The sequence below is a fragment of the Excalfactoria chinensis genome, chromosome 3, assembly GCF_039878825.1.
Source record: "Excalfactoria chinensis isolate bCotChi1 chromosome 3, bCotChi1.hap2, whole genome shotgun sequence".
Classification (NCBI taxonomy): Eukaryota; Metazoa; Chordata; class Aves; order Galliformes; family Phasianidae; genus Excalfactoria; species Excalfactoria chinensis.
The window spans coordinates 83,628,180-83,645,990 of record NC_092827.1 but is presented as its reverse complement, the minus strand read 5'-3'; the positions used below and the strand labels follow the sequence as shown (position 1 = coordinate 83,645,990).

Below are 17,811 nucleotides of genomic sequence, written 5' to 3'. Positions count from 1 at the left end.
GAAAAATTACAGATTCACCATTTCTGAAAGGGACAACAATAACAAAACCCCCATGGGAAAACTACCGCGCTATAATGTTTATATGTGCGTACTTATTGCTCTTCAGATCTGCAGTGTATACATACACACGCGTATCAAGTCCTAGTTACTAGGCTTACTGTCAGAAACAATTAAAAGGATATCATACGCAATTACATCACGTGCTGTACATCCTTTTCAGTTACAAAGCACAAACTTGTTTCAGTGTCTGACCTAAGTAACACTCTGAAGTGGTATCAGTCACGCCACCAGAACCGTCTCAGGGAGGAGGAAGTTCTGTAGTAGTCGTTTAAGTGCAGGAGATGAAAAGGTAAAAAGGAAAAGGTAAAAAGGAACAGCAAGCCTATGTTAGTGCGCTCAGCAGGTGCTGCAGCCTCCAGAGTCCCGTGCCAGACAGCTCATCAGGATACTGCCCCGCTGACCCAAATTCTGCAACTAGCTCTTCCTCTGTGAGCGTCACCAAGCGCACTTGTGGTCATGCTGTGAGATCGCAGCTCCTCCTGTATCCAAGCTAAGAAACATATTGCAGCGGTGGATTGAAAAGTTACCACTCGTGCATGGTCAGGAACAGAACAGACTCATAAGCTGCTGTTAGTTTTCTGACACACAGAGTGACAATGTGGCTCATGTGATCCAATTTTCAGTTACCAACAGTTTGCTAAGGATAAGCGGAACAGCTGATGCCATAAGTTGGACTTGTTGCATAAGGAAGAGCAATGGAGGGCAACAAAGACAACAAAAAGGAAACAACATAATGCCGTCAGCAAAACCTAACCTTAGTTTGCAATCATTGATATTTTGCAGTAGTTCATCTTTATTCCATTTGGGTTGTCTCTCCTTACTGCATTTTATTTGTTTATATCTGGATCTATTCACTGTAAATATATGTGACTAGATTAAAAAGATTCCTTGCACACATCAGTATACAACTCAGTTTCAGTTCTTTGCAGGATCTTGCAAACTTGTGCATGCTTTATTTTAGAAACAAGAACAATAAAAAATGAAAAACACAACATCTGCCATTTCCATATGTGCTCTGTATTTCACTTGTTCTTTACCAGAAACGACAACAACAAAACAAGAAGACCACCACAAAAAGAATGTTAGAGGCATTATGTCTTCTCCGACAGTTTGAAATAGGGCAATTCTGAATTGCTAGGCTCCTGTTACACCTGGCTACAAGTTCCCCAACTGAAAGACTAAAGAAATGGCAGTTCAGAGAGTTATTCACTGGGATGTAGAGATGGTATGAAAGAAGAACATGGGATACTGGGGGATTCTTGTCATGAAATGCCCCAAAATGATTTTCAGTGAACACAGCTGCAGTGTTCCAGGTCCAGAGAGACTACAAGTCTCTCCTTATCTTCTCAGTACTTTCTCTTCTTTGGAGAGGAATAATAAAGGTTAAAACAAACAAACAAACAGAAAAAAAAGCTATCACAGTAGTAACCAATGGTGATCTAATACACATACACACAATGCAAAAGCAACCAGCGGTACGACAAACAGCTCAGGATGCTCAGCACTATGTACAGGGAAAGGTGGGGTCAGAAACAGGGAAACAACCAACCTACAGATCTCACTCACCAGCCTATACCACCATCATCAGTGCCATGCACACCCAGCATAGCTCCTGTGGGCCAATGTAGATATGTGATGGTGTGATGGTGCTTCTTCCCAGATTCAGCCAAGCCAGACACACAGACTCTAAACCAGGATTAGTGACTTCTCCTCAAAAGTCACATCCCTGAACATCTCTGATATTGAACAGCAAAGCCAAAGAACCAGCAGTGCTAACAGCTACGCTGCTGCTTTGTGAGGAACACAAACCTCAGAGGCCAGAATTTTCAACTCAACCTCTTTGCTAGCACTGACGTCATGTAATTCTTTTCCCCCATTAAAAGTCTAATTTTAAAATACCACTCTGCTTCAGCTCACAGACACCTGCTACTGACAATTATCAGAGAGCATATGTAAGAGAAAAGAACAGCATATGGCCATACAGCTAACTGTGTTGACGAAGAGCTCCTCTCAAGCTCTAGAAGGGACACAGGATTTCACTAGGTTTTACTGAGAGACCACCAGTACAATGTGTGTGAGCACCTGCTGTTCCAACACACACACACACCAATGCCAACACACGACCCACATTTCTCCCTGGTGCACATCCCATTGGATATGTGCACACTCCTGCTCTCTGTGAGCATCCCCTGCACTGCCTCCTCCAGTCCTTTCCAGAGAACTATTACAAAGTATCTGAGCCAGGAAAGCATCAAAAAATACAAGGTGTGTGAAGGGGAGTCTGTAACTACTACACGCTGAGTCTGATCCAAAACTGTTGATGTAAGTTGTTGCTGAATGTGACCTGAAGGCCTCTTTGCCCTCCTCCCATGACCAAAGAAACACAGGAAGAGAACACAAATCTCCACGTCCGCTGCAGCAGTGGATGGTTTTGTTACAAAGTTTTCTTTTCTCTTTTTTTAAACAGTAATTGGAATCAGTCGTTTCCTCAGTCTTAGACCTCTAGACCTCCCCAAATAGTAAAGATAAAATCATGCTGCGTATAGCATGTTGTGTCTGGAAATCTGAAAGCACAAGAGTCTGGATGATCATTTGCTTCATCTTTGTGTGTATTTGGTACCACCATCACCATCATCGTCATCATACACTGTTTGCTGCATGGGACCACCTGAATTCAACAAAACATTTCTCTCCTTTCTCTTCCAAACGTGTTTAATTTCCTCTGGGAAGTGACTTACTTAAAAATTGCCTTATGATTAACAAATGCAGCAGTCAACTTTCCAAAATGCCAACTTGGATTTGATTCCCGTTTCCCACATTCCAGCCCCTCAAACTACTGCAGGAAGATCCCCTCCCCTCTGTTTCACACCACAGTGGTTGCCTGAACCCCAGCAGGGCCATGCTAGCTCTGCTGCTTGTATCACTGCCATACAGCTTTCCCTAAGTCAAGCTCAGCTTTGCACATGAGACATGCAGGTAATGCCTAAGAGCTGCAGTCCCAAAATCTCATCCACCCTGCAAGGGGCACCTTCCTGTAGGGCCAGCCTGCTCTCCTGGTGTGAGGATCTCCAAGAAGCCAGCTTGCTGTCCCTCACGTACTTAATGCCGTGACATTACGCTGCTAGTGGGTCGCCACACCCAGTCAGACATACAGAAATGAAGTAAACTGTACTCCCATCGATTTCAAAAGGCTTTAGACCAGATCTTTATTTCTCATATTTCATTGTACAAAGATGCAGCTATGGCTCTTGAATTGAGATGAAGTTAACAGCGTGCCACGGGCTGCAGGGAAAGACTCACAGCATCGAGCTAGCACTCGGTTAACAATTTAACAGGGAGGAGAAAAAAGCCTGAATGCTGTAGCATGGCTGACATAAGCTGTGATGTCATTTCCCTACAAAGACTGGCAAAATAAAAAGTAAGATCTTTTTTCAGATCCAAGCTACAGAGATATGTAAATCATCTGGCCTCCATTTCAAATAAACGGCGAGAGATAACCCACAACTTAATAACTCTTCCAGCCTTCATTCCTGCTCTTCAGAGGGCTTCCAAACCACTGCAAGATCAGATCCTCCGGAGAGCAGGAGCCAAGCCACTTGCACAGGCACGCAGCTTCACTGCGGTCCCACCCGGCAGTGCCAGCACCGTCTGGTTCTCACTCCTCAACACCATGTTTGATTGTTGTGCTTGCTGGGTGTTTTTTTTTTCTTTAGGGAGGAAGTAATTTTAAACAAACTATCAAAAAAATATATGTACATATCTTGCTGTAACAACTATCAAGCAATTTTGGTGCAACCATAGGTGAAATTAACGTTTCTCTAAGGACAGATTGAACAAGCCAACCAAAACAGGTTGGGATCAGAGAGAAAGAGCATCTAAGAACTACAAAAAATACCCAGGTAAATTAAGAAAAAATAAATATCCACCAAACAGACTAGAAACCACCCACAAAGCTACTGCATTTGAGTAACTCAGAAAAGACTGCACAAGAATTTCACCTTTATATATGTATATATATTACTTACCTTTTTAAAACAGTAAAATCACTTTCTCCACCTTCCCCCCAAAAAGCAACTCTTTGAATACAAACTTTGCCTTAAGTGTTTTGCATACCTATTATGCCAGTAAATAATTTCAGAACTTGAGAACATTCATGAGAAAATTCAACCTGGAGGGTAATTTTCCTGAAGTTTCTACTTGGCAAATGAAAACAGTGTGTTGGTTTGTTGTTTTTTTGTGTGTTTTTTTTTACAGACGAATATCCTTCCCTGTAATTGTTTTTCTGTTGCCGTCATGTAAATCGGTATTTCACACAAATGCAGCCTGAAAACTACCTAATGAGAACAAAAAAAAAGCCAAAAAATGAAACCAACCTGCACAGGACAGGGCAAAACAGTACTAGTAACGTGTAGGCACAGGTATCTAAACTTAAAAAAAGCAGGGGTTGTTGCATAATTTATTTGCTTTCTTACTACTTTCACAGATTAAGAAAGATAGCAACACTATGAGATAACTAAAAGATTTCTTTTGCCTTCAGCTCAGTAATTTACAAGACTTCAGGTTTTGTCTTTTCTTCTTGTTGTTCTTTGATGGGAAAATACTGTGGAAATAACATTTACCTGAATTCCCAGCCTACAAAGCTTGCTTACAGCAGCTTGATACAGCCGCTTGTCCACCAAGCGCCATAAAGAAAGACTTACAGTAAGTGGTGACTAATCTCTACAGCACGTACTGTATGTGTATCACTGAGTCAGCTTGAAAGTTTGTTCATTCACTCGAATGCCGCTTCTTCCATCCCCTTTGCTCTGATCTGCAGACAGACCTGACATGAGACTCCACTTCATTCAAGGAGACATTCTTATTGCCTTAATAGGCAATAGGTGCAGGTTCAAAATGTCCTGCTGTAGAACAAGACTGACCTAAATAAAAGGTACGTGCCTGCACAACTGCAGAGAAGCCAACCAGACAACCAGAATAGACACCCCATTTGCCATGAGCACCAAACGCTGGGCCTCATAAGGAAGGAGGTACCAAAAGAAATCCCCAGTTCCCACTTTTGGTAACAGTTTGTCAGCCCAGTTGTGTGAAGTATGTGAGAAAAAAACAAGTTTAAGTGATCTGGTCTGCTGGTAGTAAAAGCAGCAGCCAAACAACATGGGCACATACTGCAGACAGCTAGAATGACCACGTATGCCTTTGCATCTGATGGGAGCTAAACTAAGATGCCCTGTTCGTTTGTTCTCTTTTTTCATTTCTCGCAATTTACATAATTAGCGGCACGGATTTTCCAGAAATAACCTGAAAGTAAAAGTGGCACCTGAGAAAAATTGTGCTAAGTACAGGCTTAAATTTAAGGATTTTCTTCACATCGTTGAAGCACATCATCTGCTTCGTAATTACAACTCTTCGACTAGAAAAATACACTTATCATAGCATAATATAACTGCAGGTAAGAACTGCCTTAATACACTGACCCAATCTTGCACCTTTGTTCAGTCATGCAAGTAGTTCAACTGCCTACAGTATGAATAGACATTGCTACAGATGACTAAAAAATAAAGACTGAGGCCCGATACAAAGCGCACTCAATCCAACAGAAGCTTCTCCATCAGCCAGCTTTATGCAGCAATCTACATGCCATTTCCACAAAGTCTGCGTCGCAGCCTTATGAGTTTTGGACAAGCGCCTACCGGCTGAGAGCTGGTCTTTAAAACCAGATGAGCCTATGTTATTTTAATGAACCTCTACTTTAACTAACGATCAGTTAGTTAGCCTAGGGATCATATGCTAACAGACTTGAAGCAAGAAAGTATGGTTCCCTTCATAAATTATTGTAATTCTGCTGTACTAGGCTATCATTTATAGCTGCACACTCAATATTCAGATTAAAATTTCTTCTGAAAGTTGGAAATCTTGGAAATAACAGCCTTCTAGCACTTTATCACCCCTGCTCGTATCTGGCAGAATCTCACAGTGCAGGCAGGCACAGTTAGCTTACCACACCATGCCTTTCATTAACAAAACAGCACTTAACCCAGAGTCTTTTTTCCTGTGCACCTCCCTTCTCAGGTGTATTATTTCTTTAAATCCAAAGCCATTTTTAACTTCAAAGACTAATTTTTACTATGAGCAAAATGAAGGGTAAAATTCATCCTCTGCAATGCATTTTTGGTTTTCGAGCGTACAAATGGAGAAGCCTTTTTTCATTTTACCTGCAAGGCATATTCTCTTATTCATGCTTTTTCATTATAATAGCAGCAACTTTAGAAATGTATTAAAGTTCATTATAATCCAACTCTTTCAAAACTTCACAGTCCTAGGAAAAAAAAAAAAAAATCACTTTTCTTCGGGTAAATTTTTCTTCTCATTTTCTGCTTTTATCAAACACACACGTAGGCAGCAGCAATACATTTTTATCTTGATCCATGCAGCTCAGATACCAGTTTACTCAGCTGACAGAACAGAACAAGCCTAAATGATGAAAAAAATCCAGAGGATTTCAGTCTATCACCTCCACTGAGAAGTCTCTTCTAGTCTTGAAAACACACAGCATCAATGAAAAAAAAAGAAGAGAGAAGCTTCCTGCCTGCAAAAATTCTGGCTTAGGAGAATTACTGCCATCTTAAATGAAGATATGTCCCTACCATACTCATAACATTTTTGTTTCAACACAGTTATGAATACGAATCTCACTTTTTCATACTTTAAACCATCCACTAATTCCGCAACCTCTCTTCCTCCTCTCTGTAACTGATGCTTTGCCATGCACACTTACAGAAACAGGTGCGGATGCTTTACACGGCATTCCTGCAGATGAAGACTGCAAGGCAATGAGCCTGCATTCAGAGGCACCTACTAAAGCAGGTAGCTGACTCCAATAATCCATCCTATGTTGGTGTGACTAGGATGGTGAGGGTTCTTCTGGACAGCAGAAAGAATACCACTGCTGCTGCTCAAATGCATACAAAAATACTGCATCCTGCCCTGCCTGGAATTCTCTGCTGAGTTGTGTTGCCAAATAAAGAACTTCAAACAGCTTTACTCAGTCCTCTTATATCAAGTATCCTTGTTGAGCATCTCACCACTAAAGCATGCCAATCTCTGAGATGGTTTTCTGCCCTATTTTCACCAGGAACTCATTAGAATATCACTGCAAGTATTTGTTCATTATCATTGCTGTGATGCTGAATTCACGTTTTTACACTGATCAATAAAAACTAAGTCAATGCACTACACACCCAGCCCACACATGAAGAAAACTCATTTAACGAGGAGATCAAAGTTTTATACCTTCTATTGCTGTAAAGTCACAACCAGCCTGTTGGTTTTGCCAGTTATCTTTGAAGAATGATTGGAAATGAACGAAAAAGTAATTCTGGAAGCACATACTGAAATTGCAGATATAAAACAGAGATAGGAGGACACATGCAAATAACCACGTGGGAGACCCCTGCTTGAATTCAAATTGCACGGCAGGCCAACAAGACGGCTGAGGTATCAACGCTCCTGAAAAGCCTCCATACAGGTAAACGTTAAGTATTTCTTTTGTTCCGCCAAAATTCATAGGGTTAGCTACTGGAGTGCTCCCACCCATTCCTTTCAATACACTAGGGGCATGAGCAGCAACCAAACCACTATGCTCAAAGCTGAGCTACACGTAACATAAACTTGCGGTTCAGGAGACTACAACCTCTCATTCTCAGCAGATACGGCTTCAGTAACTGACAGAGTTTATGTCAAGTACCACAGCAACCCAGGAGCTATTGCAAGTAGCTACTTTCAGACACTAGAGAGAGTACAAAGTGTAGTGCTTGCTGCAGACATAAGCACACATCCAACCCAAAGACGACCACCCAGCTCCTATGCTCAGGACAAGACAAAATTAGAGGCAGCCTAAGGGAAGCAATGGGGAAGATATTTAAGGAACTCTGCCTACATCTCAGGGCTTTGGTAGACTGAATTTTTGGGAAAAGAAAGCTCAGCTTAGCTACATAAGATCTTCTAAGTACTAATCACTGTGGCAGATGTGAATCGTGTGAAGAATGGCCAGCATCCCCCTTTTATTTAATACCCCACTGCTGTTGTTAACACTTCAAATCTTAACTTCATGGAAAGAGCTAACAACTAGGAAATTTGCATACGAAGAAAATGGTACTATTTACTACCAAGCTGATTTTCTGGTACAAACAGGTTCTTCCACCAGCATGTCCTCTCTGTTCCCAGGAGTCCAAAGGGCAGCAGCAGAGACACAGCACTGAGGGCGCAAGCCCAGCAGGCGAAAGGGCCTCCTGCCCAACAACCCCACTTACCTGTTTCCTGCATCATGTATTACTATGCCATCCAAAAGAGTATACAATCTCTAGTTTCTGATCAAACTGAGTAGTAATAAATAGCATCTTATCTTATGCCTTCGAACTTGATCTATAATACAGTATTTTCCAAATCTGCAAGACTTTGAAATTGTATCCAAAATTAAAGTACATGGAAGTAAAAAAAACAACAAAAAGAAGTATTACAGCATATGAATAATACAGTTCCTTCTTACAGATTAATTATATTCAACTCTGCATGCAAAGCATAGGACTATTTCTACTCATGCAAAGCTACAAGAGCATTCATTTCACCAGAACTCCTTAAGAACAAGAGTGCCCATCTGCTTTTGTGCCACAGGACAGCACTGTTTACCCCACTGACTGCTTCAAAACTCTGTGCCAGGACTGTACTGTGTGTTCTGTTAAGAAAATGAAAGAAGTTACTATTTAGGTCAAGTGTAAGATTAAGAGAGAGAGGGAAGAAAAAGAAAAAAAACAAAAAGGCTTGTTAATATAGCTGTAATTGGCATAGCCCTCCAAATGTAAATAGTGATCCTTCCAAGAAAAGGCATTTCTAGTTTAGATTTGGCAAGTGAAACATGACGATACTGGGAAAAATACTGTTCTGCTAATACAACTGGAGATCAGACAAGATTCTTACCCACCCAGAATGGTTGCAAAACCCCTTGATCCTCTAACATGCACATTTTTATACGCCAAGTTTTCGGTTTAAATGGGAGAATGTGTTCAAGGACGCATTTTCTTAGTATCAGATTTTTTTCTTTTAAATGAAGAAGTCACATACAGACTTTGCTCCTATCCTCCCCACACGCCCTAAACACCCATACACTAATATATATTATATATATATATAAATATATATAAATAAAGGAAATGAAACTTCCCCATCAATGAAAATAGTGTATGTGGGGGAGAAAAAAGACAAAAATGAGTCTGTAGAGCACCTCTGTATGGACAACTAAGAACCAACTTTTAAGATAGAGATTCAGCCATCACCAAATTTTAAATGTAATAGTCACTTACTTGACAGGTTTGGGTAAGGTTTATTTGTCACACGGTAGTGCTGAAGGAGTTATTTAGGATTTAAAGTTCTCTCAAAGAGAAAGTACTTGGTGTAAGCTCTGTATCTCAAATGGACTCCGTTATCCTTGAAGGGACCTTGTGACAGGGTGAACAAAAAATCTCCCACCTTTTAAAGCAGAGCAGCTAACAATTCAACATTTAACCTGTATGTGTTCTGCTGGAGCAATTCTTCCCCAGCCCATGTTTTTGCAGTCTTAACACCACTCTAAGGTTAGCTGGAGCTTTTAGTACCCGACTCAAAGCTTTCCCTCATTACTGAACAAAGATTTTCGACAAACAACAAAACAACAATAAAATATATCAAAAAAGAGCATCTACAACAATCCTGCTTTACTATAAATGCCACTAAGTCTAAATGTGAAAAAAAAATAAAAAGCCAAAACAAAACCTTGCAGCGCAGCACTTCAAGGACATATCACAATGCAGTCTCTATCAAAAATCTTACAATGAGCACTTGACGAGAGGAGGGAGGGGAAAGGCAGCAACCATTTTCTTGCTGGACTAAAAAGACTTGAAAAAAATTTGTGATAAGGCCTGGGATGGCTGCTTCGCAAAGGTCTCAGCAGTGGAGTAGGGAAACTTGGCATGTGGGGCTGTGTATGTGGAAAGTAAAGTGACCAGCAGATGGAAAGCTGAAGATTAGAGATCTGGATGAAATTCTAACAGATTTTGAACTGTAAACTAGAGAAAGACAAGCCTCCTTCTCCTCAACACCCACACCCGCCCCCCTCCTCCCCCCCCCCCCAAAAAAAAAAGAAGAAAAACCAAACCTGCTACCTTTTGAATTTGCATCATATCAGCACCTTGGGTCTTTCCAGAGCAAATCATCAGTCACTATGAAAACTTAGGTGGGCTGTTTGTGTGAGACATGTTACCCTTTGTTACGGAGTTAAGATGAAACCACAAGACTCATTTCACTCAGAACCTCAAAATATACCCAACACTACAGAACTCACCCAAAATGTTGCAAGACCCCCATTGTAACATGAAGTCCAATCTCTAAAAAACATCCCAATTACAGGGGAATGTAGCATCCATTAAAAACGTGCTGGAGTTCCCCAAATCAACAACTTCTTGAGGAGAAAGTAACACAGACTGGGTGATTGCCTACCAGTTTCAGAGGCAGCAGTATGTATCATCGAATCAGAGAATCACCAGAGCTTCTCTGGGCAGACTGTAGCCTGAATGCACTTTCCAGCTTTTCACACACATTGATGCTGTCCTTTTCTCAGCAGAACTCTCTGAAAGGATTTGGGTTGATTCTTCCCACTGATACCAAGTGCCCATGTTGTAAGGGCGGGCTGTTCCCCAGAACTGGGCCTGTGCTGGTGGGGCCTGTAGGTCTCAGCATGGTGGTACTCCAAGCCCTTTGCTTCTAGCAGGCCTACGTCACATGGACACTGCTGGGGACCCTACAGCAACACAGCCGAGCAAGGGACAGAAAATAGACGCCAGCCTTAAACAACCAGCATGAAGCAGGGTCGATGGGCAGTCTACTGGCTGGTCTCTACTGAGAAAGATAAGCATGAAGAGGATGCACGGTCTGTGCTCAGTACCTTGAGGCCTAAGGAGAAAGCATGCCCCAAACTCTGCAAGGTGACATCATGCACAAACACATAACTGCTCACAAGTGGGAGCCATGCACCTCTGCAACCCGTCCGGTTGCAAAGGGTTAAAAATAAAGAAATGAATAACTAAAACAGATGAAACTTAGGCCACTGTTCTTTGAGCTGTGCTCAGACACGCTCTTTGAAGGAAGACTGTATTTCTTAAAATATATTTGAATGTGCTATTTTTGTCTTTATCAGAGAAGGCCTGATTTCCCCTTACAGCCCTGCAATTGATGACAATAATAGGTTTCTCGGAGCCAGACAAGTCAGAGAGGTTTTATACCTTCATATGTGGCAAACCATACAGAGTTTGCTGCCTTCATTTTTTTAGTGCCAAACACAGCTCCCCACCCCATGACACTGACAGGCAGAGCAATCCAGCTGCTCACTGCCACTGCTCTGCTGAACTTGCATAAGTATATGAGTGCCTGGAAGCCAAGACCAGGCAGAACTGATGTCTGTACTTGTAGACGTGGCTATCTCCATCGCAGAGGTGTGGGAGAGGGCAAAAGAATCCCCCCGGTTTTATAGGCAGAAAATTATATCGTTCTGATCACAGTTCCTCATTCGAAGCTATACAGTATCAAAAAAGGCCTACGAGGGAAAACAATTTGTTGCCCCATCACAAATTACTTTGCATCTATCAAACACTGTTGGTTTTTGTTTGTTTTTTGTTTTTTAAAGTATTTCTAAGGAAGCTGAAATGAAACTGCCTTATCTCGCAAGTTGCTATGACACATCATAAAGAGACACAGCCTTCCAGCACCAGAATCTCACAATGACACCACAGATCCCAGGGCTGCTCTCCCTCAGCTCACCGCTCTTTACAGAACAGGGAAAGGGGAGGAAGGCCCTCAGCAAGCAACTTTAAGAGACGTATATTGCCTGCTAGATTGCAACAAACCAAATATTACAGCAGTTTAAAACATTCACAGCAGAATATTATCTCACTGCTTTAGGAAACTTGTAGTAGATGACATGACTGGGTTTTTTATACTTTTCTCACACTCATTACCAGATGCTAAATTACAATCTTGGTTTACAACAGCAAACCTCCCTGTATCCCTGGAAATGGCCCGAAGAAGCATGTGCAACAGAATTCCAAGCTTGAAACCTAGCAAGTCCCTCTTCCTACCCAGCCCTGTTGAGTGCTTCCCAAAAGCAAAGTAACCTGAAAGAAGGACTTGCTCTGTGGTCCTAAACCCAAACCAGAGGCATGTGATCGGCAGAGGCCAACAACACAAAGTGTGTATCACATGGAGATTTTATTCAGCCTCCAAATGTAACATGAGTCAGAGTTAGATAGGGAGGTTGTTCATGCTATGGTTACTCACAGGACCCTACCTGGCCTCACTGTGCCCAGGGCAGGGCACTCAGCAATGGCAGGGCTGCCAAGTGCCACCCTTACCACTGTACCTAAAGGCTAAGCCCACGCTCTGTGGCCAGGCTGGCATCCACAGCGAAGCCTATGTGATCTGTTATGCCATTCAAATTGAATTACTCGTATTTGAGCTTTTCAGACATGCTGGTTTGACTGACGCCCTGATAATGCTACTCAGCCCCTTGCTGGAGTCTCCCAACTTCAGAAACTTGATCTACTTATCAGCTGCAGCAGAAAGGATCATAAAAGCATTTATTTGCAACAAAAGCTCGGAGTGCAGCACATAAGAGCCTCTCCTTTTTCTAAAGTACATGAGATAATTAGCTATAGAAGAAAAATGCACAATATGTTTTCTTTATATGAAAAAAAAAAGCTTATCTAAATTCTAACTTAACAGTCTATTTGGCATGACCTTATTCTACAAATTACAAAGCCACAGGTTAACTTCCACACTATATATGCATACATGGAGTGTTGACGAAGCAGCACTTGGGATGTTAAAATTCCAACCTCGGATAAGGCTCAAAAAAGCAGGTAACAATGAATCACAGAATATCCTGCGTTGGAAAGGCTCCACAAAGATCACCGAGTCCAACTCCTGGCTTCATACAGCAACACCCAAAAATCAGTCTGAGAACATACGAGGAACATCATGCCATGTCCCCATGGCGGGTGACAAAGTGAAATGGGCATTTCTAGGGCAACACTGTCTTATGAGGAACGTAGCGATCACAGCACACTCTCCAGTCAAGGAAGGAGGCAGTCCCAGCACAGTGCCTGCAGGCCAGCTGGGATGCAGGGCAGCAGGAGCAGCAGGGCAAGGCCCAAGTTGGCCCAGAGGGATCTCTGCAGCACATGCAGCAGAATTACAGTTGTCAGAGATACAAAACTTCACCCTTGTGATTACCTGCTTAACACACAATTAAGTGCTTTGCAGCGTTTTCCATAAATAGTTCAGCTACGGGTCACTGTATCTATTTCACCACTATGAGATTAGTTTGTAAAAACCTATGAGCATCACTGGTGTTGGTCATGGTCGGCACGGCTGTGCCGGGACACAGGAGGTCGGATGCTACTGGGTGAGTGCGTCGGCGTCACCGAGTTTCACACCCTGGCTATTCCAGCCTGGGCGGCGGGAACGAAACCGATCTGAGAAGCCGGCAAAGGATGAGTAGGCATTATCCACTTACTGACTGGTGAACTGCCAGTTCATTTCACTTGCAAATCATCCCTCCGGTACTTAAGCATCTGGCTGGCAGCTTTTGGTCATTACCCCGTACTGTGACAGCACACAAAACCCAGCCGTCCTGCACTCCAGCAGTTTCCCATTCTAGGGGGAGAGCAGAAGTCACCCCCCATCCCTGCGAGGCACCTCCGCACCGCGACCCGTCGGATGTCGCCACCTCGCGCGGGAACACGCGTGGGTCTCCTCGGCGGCTCGTGGGACGCGCACACCCCGCCCGGCCCCGCGCCTTGACAACTTCCTCGCGGCCGCCCCGCGCCTCCCTCCCTCCTTCCCTCCCTCCCGCCGCTCCGCGCGGCTCTACCGCCGGCCCCGCCCGGAGCAGCCCGCCGCAGCAGGCAGGTAGGGGCCGGGCAGCCCCCGCCGCGGCCCCGAGGGGAGGAGGAGGATGAGGCGGCTGCGGGCAGGGCCTCGGCGCTGCGGACCGAAAGTGAGCTGCAAACTTTTTTTTTTTTTTTTTTTAATTCTGCAAGCGAAGCCCCAGCTCATGCAAAAATGAAACTTGCGAAGCGCTGCCCTACCTGGCGCCAAGTCTGCAACAAGTGCACGGGGGCCGGCACGAGGGGCTCTGATTTTTCTCTCTTTTTTGGGCGCCGCGCGAGCGACCGCACTATTAATTGATCACCGCGCTGCCGGGGCCGGGTCCTACTTTACTTACGGCGCAGCCCGTAAACAAATATCGCTCCGCCAGGAAACGCAACTCCCCCGGCCCGCACGGCCCGGCCCGGCCCCGCTGCCAGCACCCGCCCCGGCCCCCGCCCGCCCGGCACATGGCGGGTCCGCGCCCCGCGGGGAGGCTGCGGAGCGGGCGCTTACCTCCGGCACGGCCTCCCGCTGCGGCTCCGGCCGCGCCGCCCTTCTCTCGCCCGTGATGCACGAAATCCCGCTGTCAGCAAATCGCTGTCAAATTATTTTCTCGCAAAAGAGCGAGGAGGAAAAAAAAAAAAAAAAAAAAAAAAAAAAAGCAGAAGCAGAAGGGGGAGGAGGCAGCTGGAGGCGACGGGATCCCTCCGCCGCGATGGGTCTGGCTCTGGGTAGCGAAGCAGGAAGTAAGGTGTCGGCGGCGCCGCGGCCGCGGCCGCCCGGCCCCGCGGCGGGCGGAGGGCGAGGGGCGCCCGCCGCCCCCGGGGCCCGCTCCGCCCGCTCCGCCGCCGCCGCGGCCCCCCCCTCGGCGGCCCCTCCTCTCGGCGCAGGTGCCGGGGCGACTGGCGGAGAGCTGTCAGCGGCTGCCGGCGGGGTTCGGGCCGGCCGCGGGCTCCCGGCGCCGCATGCCGCAGGGCGGAGGGGCCGGGGCCGGCTCCCGCCCGGCCGGCGGCACCGCCGTCCCTCCCCCGCGGCGCTGAGGGAGGGGGCGCCCGGCGGCGGCGGCGGCTGAAGGATAGGGTCCCGCCGCCCGGGCTGTGAGGGAGCGGCCGGGCCGCGTCACCCCCCGCCCCGCCACCCGGAGAAGCCGAGGCCGAGCTGGGGCGGGGGGAGGCGGCGGCTCCGGGAAAGGAAAGTTGTGCCGGGCTGTCAGCGGGCTGGTCGGCTCCGGGCGGGCTGGGGGTTAACCGGGAAGTTCACGCTCTCGCACAGCGAGCCCCGTGGAAAGTTGCCGCTTCGGTCGCTGGTTTTTGCCACTGCTAGTCTTAAGCTGTCCCTTTCTTTCCCCGTTAATTCTGCAGACGGGTTCTGGTGGCGTTCCTTCCCGGCCCTGCCTCCCTTGAGCTGGGAATATACGTTACATTGCACCAAAACGTTCCCTTGCGGGGAAGGATTTCGCAGCTCGAGGACGGAGACGCGGTGCGCGCGCGACTCCTGCGGCGCTCCGTGTGAGCTCAGGGAGTTACTGCGAGAGACCATGGCTGGGGAGAGAGAAACCGAAACGGGGTGGTGAGGGCCTACTTCTGCCTTCAGAAGAGAAGGAAGAAGAAAAAAGACAGAACTCTCCCTGGTTACGGCTGCAACAGAAATAGGGCTGTGGCGTGTTGGCGTCTCTGTTTCAGCCTTACGTTGTAATGGTTACCAGCAGCCTCATTTCATTTTTATGGTCATCCCGGTTTCCTGGTTGCATGACACTTCCATTGGACCACCGTTCTTAATAATTTAACCTTTTATGAGATTGTTTTGATTTACGGTGCAGATGAGAGCAGACTGAAAAAGCATGATATCACCCGCTGGCTGCTCGCTCCTCTGCGCCCCATGCAAAGGTCTCCACTGTTGAAGACGTCAGGAGCGAGGTCTCATTTTCCTTCCCCAGCCAGCCAGTCATTTTCTAATCTTATTTTTACTGAAGTGAAGAATCGCATTCAGATACTGTAACTTTGCCGTGCTGAGCGGTGCAGAATCTACACTGAGTTTTGGATTCAATGGATGGCTTGTTTGCTCACTGGAGTCCCAAGTCACATAAACTATGTTGAAAATAGAATTGAAACCACAGCTCGACGTGTGCCTTGCCTCTGTTTGTTTTTTGAGTCTAGTCTGAAGCCCAGAATAGCCCATATTGCTTGCAACTTCCAAAATGACTTCTGAAAATAAGCTGTGTGATAGAACAGTCTGTATAGCTTTCTCTCAGCATCTCAACTTGTTCAACTGATCGATGCGAACAGATCCGCATTGAGTTGGGGAGGTGGTACTTCATTTAACTGAAGCTCGCAGGCTTGAGTTGCAGTTCTCAAAGCAAAAGCAAATGAATGGTATAATTTAAATTTGAACAAAGGATCATTATCTAGCCGCCGCCTGACGTGCTGCGAGCTCGACCTGCGTTGCTTTGCCATAACAAGTACATACATAGAATTTCTGAATGAAGGCAAGTAGGTTATTAGCTTTGGACAATGTTTCAAGAAAAATGTGGGGGCTGGCTTTAGCTATACTGCATTCCTTATACTTATCCTGCAATTTATGAATTGGTCTTCATCAAAAGCACAAAGCCCTAATTAATGTTCTCAGTTTTCCTGATCCTTCTTCTAATTTTTGAGGATTTGAAGACCAAGCTTCCCGGTTTCAAATAACAAATCACACTCCTATTCCCAGTATAAAGCCTCAGAAAAACTCTACAAACTTGTCATGATTTTGCTCAACAACATTTTGGCCATGGTAACTGGCAAGTATGTGAGTGCTGGCCAAGCACCCACTGCCAGCTCACTGCCAGCCTGCCTGCCCAAGAGGGAGATCTGCTCACTGCCCAAGAGGGAGATCTTCTCACTCTTCACTGCCTGACCCTAGTGAGACCAGACAGCTGGTCCCTCTTTTGGGCTGATTTCCTGCCGGCTCTGTGGTCAACAGGGACGGGAACTGCAGGATGCGCAGACGGAGCTGGCTGGGAACGCTGGGGCAGCCGCTTGCTGCAGTGAACTGTCAGGGCAATTCGGCTGTCTCCCGAAACCTCCCACCACTTAGGAACAACAGAGAAGCAGCAAATGTCTTACGGTAACTGCTATCGTTCTGTCCGATTTTTGTCAGAGATTAATGAATTTTAATTATTGCTAAGCAGGGCTGTTTCCGAAATGAAAGAAGTACAGAAGTTGGGAAGCTACAGAGGTCTCTGATCAGCCTTTTGGTTAATTCCTCCTGATACAGGATTGCTGTGTCATTATGTTCCCAAATGCCTTCAGTTTTATTAGCAAGCTTTGCCCTGAATTTGTGGGCTTTCCAAGAAAGACTGCACTGAAGAAAACGGAATGTGGTTGTGGTAGAAGCAACCAATCCTTGTTCAGCTGGAGCAATGAAAATACATCCCTTAGGGCTCCTTAGTGAATCACATCTACATGAGTGTCGCTGCTCAGAGGCACAGCAGAAGAATTATGGCTGTCCACCCAGATCCTCAGTTTTGGATCACCACTTCCAAGCTGAGTTTTGAATTGCAGGCATTATCTTAAACAAATGAATCAGATCTCAGTTACCAAGTTGGTTGGACAGAACTAATGGTAGGTTTAGGTTTGTTTTGACCTGGATTTTTGGGCCATTTTGCATACCCATACAGAATTCAACATTAAAAGCAAGTTTGGTCTCAGAATCTGACATCCTACATAATGTGGGCCATGGCATTTGTAACTGAGATTAGAAGTTGCTGAGTTAACTCCCCTCTCCCCATCCCCCCCCCCCAAAAAAAAATAGCCAAGC

General features: G+C 45.4%; 1 protein-coding gene across 4 annotated transcripts in view; it reads right to left on the bottom strand.

Moving 5' to 3' along the window:
* TRERF1 (transcriptional regulating factor 1) overlaps positions 1 to 14,652 on the bottom strand; it is a 103,037-nt gene extending 88,385 nt beyond the window's left edge. For 2 of the 4 annotated variants that reach the window (XM_072330797.1, XM_072330802.1), the window contains exon 1: positions 14,527 to 14,652. The gene's annotated coding sequence lies outside the window, so the exon portion shown is untranslated. Of the gene's footprint in view, positions 1 to 13,657; positions 13,776 to 14,231; positions 14,329 to 14,526 lie in introns of those variants that run through there. The other 2 variants (XM_072330798.1, XM_072330799.1) reach the window with 2 other exon arrangements.
* Positions 14,653 to 17,811: the final 3,159 nt, after the last annotated feature.